Source organism: Strongylocentrotus purpuratus, unplaced genomic scaffold (genome assembly GCF_000002235.5).
Source record: "Strongylocentrotus purpuratus isolate Spur 01 unplaced genomic scaffold, Spur_5.0 spur5_scaffold_20, whole genome shotgun sequence".
In the NCBI taxonomy this organism is placed as follows: Eukaryota; Metazoa; Echinodermata; class Echinoidea; order Camarodonta; family Strongylocentrotidae; genus Strongylocentrotus; species Strongylocentrotus purpuratus.
Window position 1 is genome coordinate 3666472 of NW_022145606.1, and position 12781 is coordinate 3679252.

Sequence of the window (12781 nt, forward strand, 5' to 3'; positions counted from 1 at the left end):
AGTAGGAGGGCAGGTCTACCTCCCTCTGTTGGTCAAAATGAGGATTTTAAAGAATCATGATACTGATCGATGTTTCATTGATGCATGATGTTATATAACCCTATTTCAGTGATAAAGCTAATGTATTTTAGGTACAATCAAAGGTGAATTTTGTCTTGTTCCTTACTGGTGTCTCTCCTTATTCCGTCTCTTATTCTCTATCTACATTATCCCATTTCTCTCGCTTAAATCACTTAATCATATTCAAACTACGCAGTATGCCTGTTTAGTTTATATTTGTAACAACTATTTTTTCGAATAAGTTAATTTTAAACGTCACACTAAAAGAATGACACATATTGATTAAGTATTCATTATTAAGTTTCTGTTTTAATTAATTGGGCGGGTATAGTTAGGACACATGTTGACGTGCTTTCCTTTGCAAATGTCACTGGTAATAAAACAATAATATATACCAGAATAAAAATGAACAAAATATACATGACTTACAATCCACTCTTCATAGTAAGAAGTGTTTCATCAACGCTTAGGAACTACTCTATGCACTTTTGGACTATATAAAGATATATTTGAATAAGATGAAACAGTTCCTTTAAATGAAAAAGCGCTACTATTCAAAAATTGCTTAAAAGCCTACTTCAATAACTAGTATCCTCTTTGTCAGCTAAAATGTTTAGTAAAGTTTCACAAACTGTATTTACAAGCCCTGTGTTTCTTTTTGTTTACATTCTAAAGCCCGCCTAACCTGGTATTAAAGTTGCACTACTTATATGACTAGGAATTTAACGTAAAACAAAGTTAAGAGACATGAATATATTAGGCTTACTGTAAAGAATGTACAAAAATACATCCAATGAAATATAATTATATTTAACTTAAAATATGATTTGTTTCAACAAATTCATGTGTTTTAGCATACATGTAATGTTGGATCGTGCGTAATTTACAATCAAATAAGAAAATAACGAGCAACATATTAAAGTTATACATTAACAATAATAGTGTACACAAATAAATATAATTTAATATAACTTTATATAGCAAACCATACGAAGAAATGAAGAGATACAAAAACAAAACCAAAAGCACCCAAATACTTTCGCAGTGATTGTGAATTGCGAAATCAGAGAAGGAAAGCTTCAGATTATTTAAATGGTATTTAGACAGGTGGTCTCCTTACCATGCGGGAGACTGCCCCAAAAGGTTTTGGTTTTAAAACTAAAAATTACTAACAAAGTAATTCAAGTGGAATAAAGATGAAGACCTTTATCTTAGGCCACGTAAAGTACAACATATAGCCCCTTAAATGAGATGGTGTGTATCGATGCCAAATATAAGTATAGGAAAGTAATCATTTATGAAATACTAGAGAGCGATAGCAAATTTCCCTCTATCTTATTACATGGTTACACAAGTATTGAAAGTCATTAAAAACGATTGTTTTGTCCACTTAATATTAATGATAATGTTGGCGTTCAACAATAAGGGATAGAGCAACGTCGATCTGGCGCTGCTCAGTGGCTGCCGGGCTCACGATCAATTGGGCAAAAAGAATTTCCGTTTCGGTATAATAAAATTTGGAGTGGACTATTAGGCTAGTATTATTATTATTATATTATTTAGAGTACAAACCGGAGAATAGATACAGAATCATTAGACTACAAAAATGGTGAGACTCATGAAGGGCATGTGATGTTTTCAGTTCAACGGATTTGAAATAGATGTATAGCAGTTTGGAAATATGTTTGACAGCGGTATGAACAGAAATATAACATAACAAATCCATACTTTGCTATTCTATATCAATGCAAGAGATTATAAGATTTGTTGAATCGCCTGTACATTTATTTTTGTTTAAGTAGGCCTACATACAGTAATGTATCATGATTCCACATGTATTTAAAGCATGGGTCACAAATGCCATTGCAACTGCTACGAACGCCGTACGAACTATTTTCAGACCATGGACATTCGGGAAAACCATGGAAAAACAGGGAGATTCGTACGAATGCATCGTTCGTACGAACCTTTGTGACCGTAGTATGCTATAGTTACAAAGGTTCTGAAAATTGTTCGTTGTCTGAAAATCGTTCGTACGGCGTTCGTAGCAGTGCGTAATGGCATTTGTGACCGAGGCTTTAATATAAATATAATACAATACGTAGAAATGAAGACAAAAAAACATAAAATTGTATCACTGTTTCAAAGTGGCTAAGCCTACTGATACTTTGTATCGATCGTTTTCTGAATATTTCTTAATCCATGCTTAATTCTAATCCCATACATTAAAGCTTCCAAAAATAAAATGTAATTAAAACTAAGATTGACTGTATATACAGATTATAAACATACAGATAAGGTTTACCGTGTCTGCTTTAAACGTGTTGTACCCGATTCATAACTTTAATTCTTATTTCCATTATCATATTAAGAAACAAAATATTATGTTATTATTGAAAGTTAAAGTTGTTTTATTACGGGTTAGTGTTAACAACTTTTCAAAAGTCACCGGGATTTCGAAATGATATAAAATAAAACAAATATTTGTCAGTATTCAATAGAGATGCTTTTATTTAACTTCATGTAAGTTAAAGGAACAATCGAATAATTATCTATTCTGTTGAGGGTAATTAATCCTGCTGTATGAGGAATTCCATCTTTATCTTCAGATGGCTCATACAATAAATCTCTTCTCGAACACAAAAAGCTTGTTACTGTCACAAGCTACAAGGTTACCAGTCGGAGTTACGAAGCATGGGCTAACGTACCGAAGTCGGTCTGATAACTCGTATTCCACGATCCTCTTTGCCTGGATGATACCATCACATGACACCTGATCAACTGCGGTAGTAGTACGATCTTCATCCCAGTATGTGATATAGAGTGTGTCTGTCAGTTTGTCAACGCTACACTGTGCATTGAACCACTCATCACAGTGTATGACAGACTTCTCTACTCCTGATCGTGAGATAACAGTGAATTCACGTTTACCTGTCAGCATAACGATATCACCTGATGACACGGCTCGTATCTCACCCCCCACCACCTTGCCCTGCATCGTAATAGTGTTTACTATCTTACCATCAACAGGGTTAATGACGTAGATATTAGACTGATCTCTCTGAGCAGCGAGGATCATCCCATCCCTGTCAACATCAACGTGCACCCATGCAGTATCACAGTAATTCCTCGGTATGGTGATGTCTCTAACCACCTTCCATTGTCTGTCATAGAGATTGATGCATTCATCCAAGCTGTTACCCGCGCAGTCCCGTCTCCTCTTACCACATACTATTACGTTGCTGTCTATGGAGGCGCATGTTGAAATAACACCGTGACTACCTCCTTCATTGACTTTTTCGGTTTGTTCACTGCTGATATTTGCAACATACGTGTCATGATTAGCTAAGTCCCACACATAGATCTCATCATCGCTGGTCAAACCTAACATCCAAGGTTTATCAACAATCGATGGAATGTGAATTGACTTGACAAGCTCCCATTTACCGATATAGCCATCAATTCTCCCGTAGTGTTCCCCACCCACTTCACCTTCGACAAACTTCACTTTCTGAACTTCACGCTGTATTCTGTCAATACAGTCACTAACATCTTGATGGACATTCAAACTCAGATTGTCATCTAGGGATGCAAGTACTTGAGGAGCTTCATTCACCAACGTTTTGTCATCTTGTTTGATTCGTTTGATCTTGGTGTCAATATTATTCATAGTGATGATTGCATGCTGATTCTTACTTGTGAGATCTTTTATCTTTTTTGAAACCACCTTGCATATCTCCTTTGTTTCTAAAAGAACTTTTGCGTGGCACTCTTTGATGATTAGTTGTTGCCGTTCAGCTTCTTCGTTACATGATTTGATCCGTTTTTCTCTCTTCTCATTGATCGTTCGTATGTCTTTCTCCGCCTCGTCGTTTATCGAACGAATTTTATCCCGTTCCATGTCCTTCACGCTCTTCGTTTTACTCTCGAACGTAACGTTAACCGCACCATCGATGGTCTGAAGATGGTTTCTTGCATCAGCTAAACAAATTTGTATTTCAGAGTCAAGATTCTGTAAGTGTGGTTTCGATTCTTCTATTTTAAGCCGTTTATCATCCAGCTTCCCGACCAGCTCCAAGATGACGTCTCCGACATTTTCGAGGTGACATGGTTTCTGGTGATCTTTGATAGCACATCGGTCACACACGGGTAATCCGTGTTCTTTACAGTAAAAAGCGATCGGCTCACCGTGTATGTCACATGACCATGTCATGTCGTGACCTTTTCTAGGGTGTAGCTTGACCTTTTCATCTCTCTCTGCTGGGAACTTGGACGCCATGATAAGGAGCAGATGGTAGCAATTTACCTTAAATGTTAACAATGAAATAAATTAAATTAGAGATGACTTTCAGAGAAGACATGTCGTTAACATCTCAAACCTATTGAGTGCATACAATCCTTTTTTTTTTCGAGGACCTTAACATTAATTTGCATGTAATATCTATATATGTTTTTGTATGTGTTATTGTTTAATTAAGAAAACTATTGTATTTTTATATTGTAATTTTAAGCAGGGGGTGATCCCCGATAAACCTCTGTGGTTTTTGATCACCCCCTCTGCAGGTTCATCTTTTGTTGTAATGCTTTTATATTTAATTGTAATTTATACTGTCTTTTATGAATCTGTGGAAATAAATGAAATTGAAAAAAATTGAAAAATTGAATTAAAAATGTATAAACGAAATGAAATTAATCAAATTTTTCTCATCTGCGTGTTTGCGGCAAACATAATACCCGTTAATCTGAGATGAGTTGTTTCTTATCGAACATTTTCGTACGACATTTGGCAACCGATCGGCCACTGCCGTACATCCAATTGGCCACTGATCGCCCACTGTAAATTCTTGCAAATCGGTTGTCGGTGGTCGCATATTTTGTCTGGTTGTCAGAAGTCGGCAACCGGTGACACACCTAGTGTGAATTAGGCTTTAAAGTGTAATCTAAGCTTTGTAATGAGTTCAATTGTATCAAAACAGCCAATCAGAGAAAACAAATGACGTAGGTTTGAACTAATTCGTACCAATGAACTTACGAATGTTTCAAAAATAAACAAATCACTACATCTTTGCGAATCTCAATTTGGTCAACGGATTTTGACGTAAAAATGGTCACATCTCTCGAGTAATATGTAAAAACAATTTAATTAATTTCGATTTTTCTCCTTAACAGCGCCTTATCACTTGGTCGCAGGTGCTTGGGCGTACTACTGAACAATTATAATTTAATTTAAATATTAATTAGTATCAGGATTAGCAAATCATTAATGGTCCTCAGAAAAAAAGATCCTCCTGAGAGATACATTTTGACACAATTGGTGTGTCGTGGGTATCACTTGAAAGAAGAAAACATGCCCATGATATAGCTTTCAAAATATCGATTTGGAGAAAATATGTTTACTTCGACTTAAAATAGTAGTTAACATATTTTTCGTAATACCGTCCCTGCAACTGAAATAATGGCAGAATATGTTTGGTGCATATCCGTCTTTAATCAAAGCCTAGATTTACTGATCTACTGATGAGCGTCAGCACTGCAATGATGACTCCATCACACTCCGGCATTTACAGAAATAAATACATGTAGTATAGGATTTCTTTCTTCCCCTACCTTTTCCCAAAACCAGCAACGCTGAGCACGATATAACTATCGGCTGTTTCTCCACTGTCATTGCAAGCTTCTTCTTCCTATCCACACAACAGTTATTACAACAAAGGCAACTGACAAAATAATTCTTAAAACAGAAAATAAATCTTACCTTTGAATTTGTTTTATTACAAAACAAAAGAAGCAAAATCCAGATGTAATCGATCTTAAATCCGTAACAGACAAACATGCACTAATTTCAGATGACTGCAAACACCCAGGAAATTAACCAGCGACTTCTTTGATTGAAAATGAAAGATGTTATACATGACAAGAGAAGTACAAGCTAGAAGCTAGTTATTGCTCTCGTTGTTTGCCTCAGAGAGACTATCAATATTTACATATCAAAATATGGTGTATTGCTGTATGAATACATAGTCTTATATTACCGTATCGGTTATTACTGTTTTGATACGTAACAATAGTGATACTTTGGACACATAAATGATAAGCATCAACGAACCCAAACCAAGATTCGCATGTTTGTTCATTGGTATTTAACATCTACAATCCCTTTTGTTTGCTACCGACGAACTTTAAGCGAGAGAGAGAGAGAAAGAGAAAAAGAAGAAGAAACATACAGACGGACAGATAGAGCGAGAGAGACAGAAATGGATGGATAGATAGTGAGACAGACACACATATACAGAGAGAAAGAGACATAATTTTAGCGAAAGAGAAAGAGAGAGAGAGAGATAATGAACAAGATCAATTCTAATTATGTGATATCTCTTGAAGGCGACTTTATTTTTAGAATATGCCGAGGTCGCCTTTTTAGTCTAGGTGCGTACTTCTTTCACCAGAAAAAAAAGATTTTGACGAATTCCTCAAAGCCTATCCTGGTATTAAAAATCGCAAATATGGAAAACATCAAGCAAATATGTCTTTAGTTCCTGTGAATCTTTAAAATAACATGATATTCGGGCAGAGAGGTCTCGGATTTGCTATATTAAAGTGTTTGTAACTCGGCCAATTTTACCCGCTTGAAGAACAAAAATGAGACAATGCTCAAGTGTTTGAAGGTGACGTTATCTTAGTTTGACAACTGGAAAAAATGATTGGTAGGTCATTGGGGACCACGGATGCTTAAATGCAACGAACCACCGCGGGCCGGTCCGCCCGTAGAGTATAAAACACGCTTGCTTACATTATCTCCTGGCAAAGTGTTGCAGCGGCACACGAAACGTCGTGATCTTTTAGATCCCTTGTTGACCATACATTGCGAGACAAACAACATCTTCGCCATCATCGTCATCATCGTCATCATCCCCATTATCCTCTGTATCATCACCCTCATTATCATTATCACAACAACATGATTTTAGCGATGCAGCCTATTGTGAAGCTCCAGTGCCGGGCAATTACTTGGTCATAATAGGACACGTCTACCTCTCTCTGGTCAAAATGAGAATGTTGAATGATCATGATACTCTTTAATGTCTTAGGGATGCATGATCTTATAAACAATATTTTGCGATAGCGCTCGTGTATATCTCTTTATCCCCATTCTCCCCACCTCCTCTCTCTCTCTCTCTTTATGTATATATATATATATATATATATCTCTCTCTATGTATCTCTTTTTTTATCCAGCTTCTCTCTCTTTATATTGATATTTATCTCTCTTTCTCTCTCCACCTTCTTTATTTTTCCCTCTCTCCACCTTCTCTCTTTCTCTCTCTCTCTTCATATCTCTTTCTATTTCCACCTTTTCTCTCAATATCTCTCCACCTTCTCTCTCTCTTTCTCTCTTTTTTTCTTCTCTCTCTCTATTTACATTGTTCCATTTCTCTCAATGAACTTATTTCAAACTATTTGTAATGCTTGTTTGTGTTTTCTAAAAGCATTACCAACACAATTGTTTTTTTAAAGTCGTACTGAAAGAATTACAAATAAGGATAAAGTGTTCTTTATTACGTTTCTATTTTAATTGTTTGAGCTAATGAAATGAAAAGCCAGGTTGAAATTTTGTCTCTGTAAATGTGACACGTATGCTAGAACGAAAATGCACACAATAAAGGTGACTATAAAACTTGATTGATTTTTATTCGACAAGCTTCCAATATACAACAATATACAATAATAACAGATCAAAAATAAGTCAGCTTGAACAGGATAACCCACGAAAGCTCGAGAGCTTATTTCCAGTGGGGTCCCTTACAGACATGTATACAATTAATAAATTAAAATAGTAATATTTACAGACAGATAAGAAAATTAAAAGAACTACTTATTAAAGATAATAATAACAACATTAAACTGATGATAGAAATGATATTAAGTACAAGAAGAAAAAGAAGAAGGAGAAGAAGAAAAAGAGGAGAAGGAAGAAGAGGAAAATAATGATGAATTTGTAGAATTTCTATAACGTACGAAAACATAAGTATATACAACATGAAAAAGTATGAACCGACAGAAGAATAACAATTTCAATCATATAACATGTCATTCACTTCTCTTCTCTGACTGTCAAGTATTAGGTATTCCTTTAATTTCCTCTTAAAATGATCATAGTTTCCTATTTCTTTTACACCATTGGGAAAGGAATTCCAATGTTTTATGGCATTGTAATAAAACGAATTTCCAATACTACCTACTCTTTCTGGTAAGTTAAAGTTGAATCGTCTATTTCTTGTATTATAATCATGTACGTCAGTAACAAGATCGAAGTTGGATCGAATATAATGATTCGCCCTAGTATGATATATTTTATGCACGTGATGCAATGCGAGTTGTTTTGATCTTTGGTCGACTTCAAGAAAACCAGCTTTAGAAAGTTCGCTATAGCCAACATGAGTTCTTGGACCAGAACAGTTGATAAATCTCACCATTTTGTTCTGTATAATCTTCAACTTCTTTTGATCTGACTTGTTTATGTTACTGTACCATGCAGGGTTAGCATAGTCAAATAAACATTGAATAAGAGCAAAACAGAGTGTACGTCTTGCTTTTAAATCCATACAACTTTGATATCTGTACAAAAATTTCAGACGAGAATTTGCTTTTTTTACAACTGATTCTACTAAAGATGAAAATGAAATTGCGCTAGCCAACTCAATGCCTAAATACTTCACAGACTCTTTTCTCTTGATTGCTTGATTATTGTGTGTCACTTTGAATTCAAATGACTTTTTAGAACTACTTTTAGAACAAAATAAAATGCTTTCTGTTTTTCCCAAGTGTAAAGAAAGCTTATTATCAGTCATCCAATCGACACACGTAGACAGCTGTTCACTGAGCTTTTCCTCAATATATTTAGGATCAGGATTTGAATAGAGTAGTACGCTGTCATCTGCGTACAATAATAGTTTGAAGTCTTTTATACAAATACACATATCATTTATATAACTTGAAAATAGAATTGGGCCTAAAATACTTCCCTGAGGAACACCGCATGTTATAGGCATTAGTTTGGAACGAATATCATGAATGGCCACTACTTGGTGCCGATTAGATAAGTAGGATCTGAACCAATCTAAACTTGCCTTATCAAAACCCATTAGTTGTAACTTCTTCAATAAGACGCAATGATTAACTGTATCAAAAGCTTTTTGCAGATCAAGGAGCACCATACCAACAAAGCGTCCTTGGGAAGTTTCTCTCCTCAAATAATCAGTCAAATGAATTAGACATGTTTCAGTCGAATAATCATGTCGAAAACCAGATTGAAATTCATAAATTATATCATTTTCTTTGAAGTATCTTTCAATTTGAACACAGACCGATTTTTCTAGAATCTTTGATGCTACGCTTAAAACACTAATAGGTCTATAGTTGCTAACATCAGTTTTATCTTTCTTTTTATAAAGTGGAGTCACTTTTGCTATTTTCATATCTTCTGGAAAAGTACTCGTCAAGATAGATAGGTTCATTAAGTAACTTAGAGGCTTAAATAAAACCTTCGCACCATCTTTTAGAAATTTAGCTGGAATCAAGTCTAACCCAGTACTTTTTGATACATTCAACTTACGTAACTCTTTGAAAACAAATTGTTCACTGATTGGTAATAACTCGAAGCTGTTTTCACGTACACCTTTTCTTTCGTAAAAGTCACGAATACAATCATTGTCTGCGCTGAAAAAGTCTTTGGAAGGGGGGAGTTTGTCTACTAATTTGGCAGCCACATTTGTGAAATGAGAATTGAATTCATCAGCGATGGCCATCTTATCATGACATAATTCCCCATCAATTTTAATGACAGATTCTTGTTCTTTTCGCTTCTTATTTTTCAATCCTAAGCTTTTTAGATTCTGCCAAAGTTTTTTCGAATCTTGTTTATTTTCTTCTATCTTGTTTTGTAAGTAATCGAGTTTAGCCTTTTTCACCTCTCTTTGGACCATATTTCTTAATACTCTGTATCTTTTATAGAGCTTCTCATCTTTTGCTCTTTTCCTCCATTTTTTGTATACTATATTTCTCTCTTGAATTAGGGAAAGAATATCTTTAGTCACCCAAGTTTCTGATCTTTGTTTTATTCTTATCCGTTTCAGTGGCGCTATCATATTCAAATTTGAGATAAAAACATGTTGAAATATTGACCATGCCTCATTTACATCTGTACAGTCAGTTATTCGTGACCAATCAACAACAGATAGTTGAAGATTGAAAGACTCTTCTGTATATTTTTTCATGGATCTGATATCATTAGTCCTGTGATGACCTATAGCCAGTCTAACATTTTTCCGTGTACAGAAAGTAAAATAATGGTCGCTAATACCTAGATCAATGACACCACTTTGACTTATTTTATTTTCTTTGGTACAACCAACATGATCCAATAGAGAAGAACATGTAGGTGTAACGCGTGTTGCCTCTTTAATGAGTTGACTAAACCCATGAAGACTCAACAAGTCAATATATTTTTTAGCCAGTGGCGATTTGCGAAGAAGACAAATATTCATGTCTCCTAAAAGAATTATTTCGTCATCCTTCTTTAATGTATCAAGAATATTGGACAATTTCTCGATAAACAAATTGTTTTTCGGAGGTCGATACAGAACACCAACAACAATTGGTTTTGATCTTGGTATAAGCAAATTTATCCACAGGGATTCCGTATCTCCAGTACTTATAGCATCCATAATATTAAATGCAATATCATTTCTGATATAGAAACATACACCACCTCCAGAGCCAGAGGATCGATCATGGCGTATGATTTTATATCCGTCTATTTCAATTTCTTCATCATTTATGGAATTGTTTAACCATGTTTCAGTGAAAGCAATAATAGACAGCCTTTTTCTTTTAAAAAGAATTCTAAGTTCCGATATCTTGTTTAGAATAGACCTCACATTAAGGTGTAAAAAATGAAGACCTTTAACTTTAAACTTTTCTTCAAATTCTTGATAAAGAGAAGTGTTTTCATCTCTGAGGTTTGGCTGAATTACTCTTGCTATCGCTTGCTTTTCAGGTGTAACGCGCGTTATCTTAAAATAGTTTTCTTTTAGTCTATACTCGTTTTGGCTTTCTTTCTCTAAACAATCGTCGTTAAATAATGAGTCACAAAAAGATGGCAGACAACATGTTAAACAATTCCACTTCTCATCAGGGCATTCATAATATAACCTGCGGTACTCTGAAAAACTGATAGCTTGACAATTAGTGTGAAACCATTTTTTTACAATAAGAACACAGAAGGCCGTGTTGATTACATTTGACTGGCTTATCACAGTTCCCACAAGGGAACTTATATTTTCGACCGTCAACTATAATTTTCGGATCATCACTAGATTTTGTCAAACTTTCACTTAATTCAATACCCTTCTTACAAATTGAAGATATTTCGCCCAGTCTTTCATGTCCACCTTGGATGGTCTGAAGGCTGGTTTCAGTCGTGACCTCTGTTTGACTGCACTGAAATCCAAAGATCTCCCAGAAACAGATTCGGCGTAGGACTTTACGGGGCTGCTTTTCTCCTCATCAGAATGAAGACTCTGGTTTTCTCGGTAGATGGCTTGATGCCGCCTTGCTCCAGGTTCACTGCCTGTAACTTGATCGGACGACCGTTGAGTCCAGCCATGGCCTCGTGTTGTCGGTTGGTCAGCACTGTTGATGAGGCGTTTCAGGTTGCCTGCCAAGATTCGTTGACCGGCTCTGTTGAGGTGAACGCCATCACGCCCGAGATGCTGCTCGCTGATATCATTGTTGATGATGAGGCCCCATCTGTTCTCGCTGGCTGCCAACTCCATCAGATAGTTGATCTCATCAACCCGCTTCTTGTCCGCTTCACTCTCCCCTCTACGATGGATGATCGTAGAGACTGAGACGTTAAACCCCTCGGCAGCAACAGACTTGCCGAGGTCTGTGATTTGGTGGCAAACTTCACCAGCACCCTCAGAGATGTTATTGGTGCCAGCGTGGATGATCAGTTCTCCCCCTGGCTTGAGAAACTCGCAAGGTGAAGAGGTGAATATGTCTCTCACTTTTGCACCGGGAAAAGAGACGCACCTCACATTCTTGCTGCGGGAGAGATGTCTTCCGTCGATGTGTTTTATCATGGAATCACCGACCACAACTACATCTCGTTTGTTGCGGATCACACTATGTCGGTGGCGGTATCCCTCTATCTGCTCATGGTATGGTGGTGAAGTAGAAGTAGTACTAGTAGGTGTTGACAAAGATCGGTCTGAGCTGTCATCAGTTGCGTCGTTGTCAACAGTTGCGTCGCTGTCATCAGTTGCGTCATCAGAGATAACTTCAGAATGGGTGATGTTGGTTTTGGAGAACAACTTCAGGTGCTTGGCCTTGTAGTCACGAAGTTGATCTTCAATTGGCATTGATACACTCTTGGCACTGTTGTCTGATTCCGTGATCTCGGATAGTATTTCAAACCGGTTATGCGTAGCAATTGTCGCGAAATATTTGGTGGTAGGCCTAGATACTTGTTGTTGTGCCCTCAGATTCCCTTGCTCCTTCTCCTTCTCCTTCTCCGTCTCCTTCTCCTTCTCCTTCTCCTTCTCCCTTGCACTACATCCTGACTTATGGATCCTGCTGAGTATCGTCGTAGAAGTAGAAGTAGAAGTCCCGGTGGGGTCACTCAATGTGACTTCCGGACCGCATGACCGTTACCAAAATC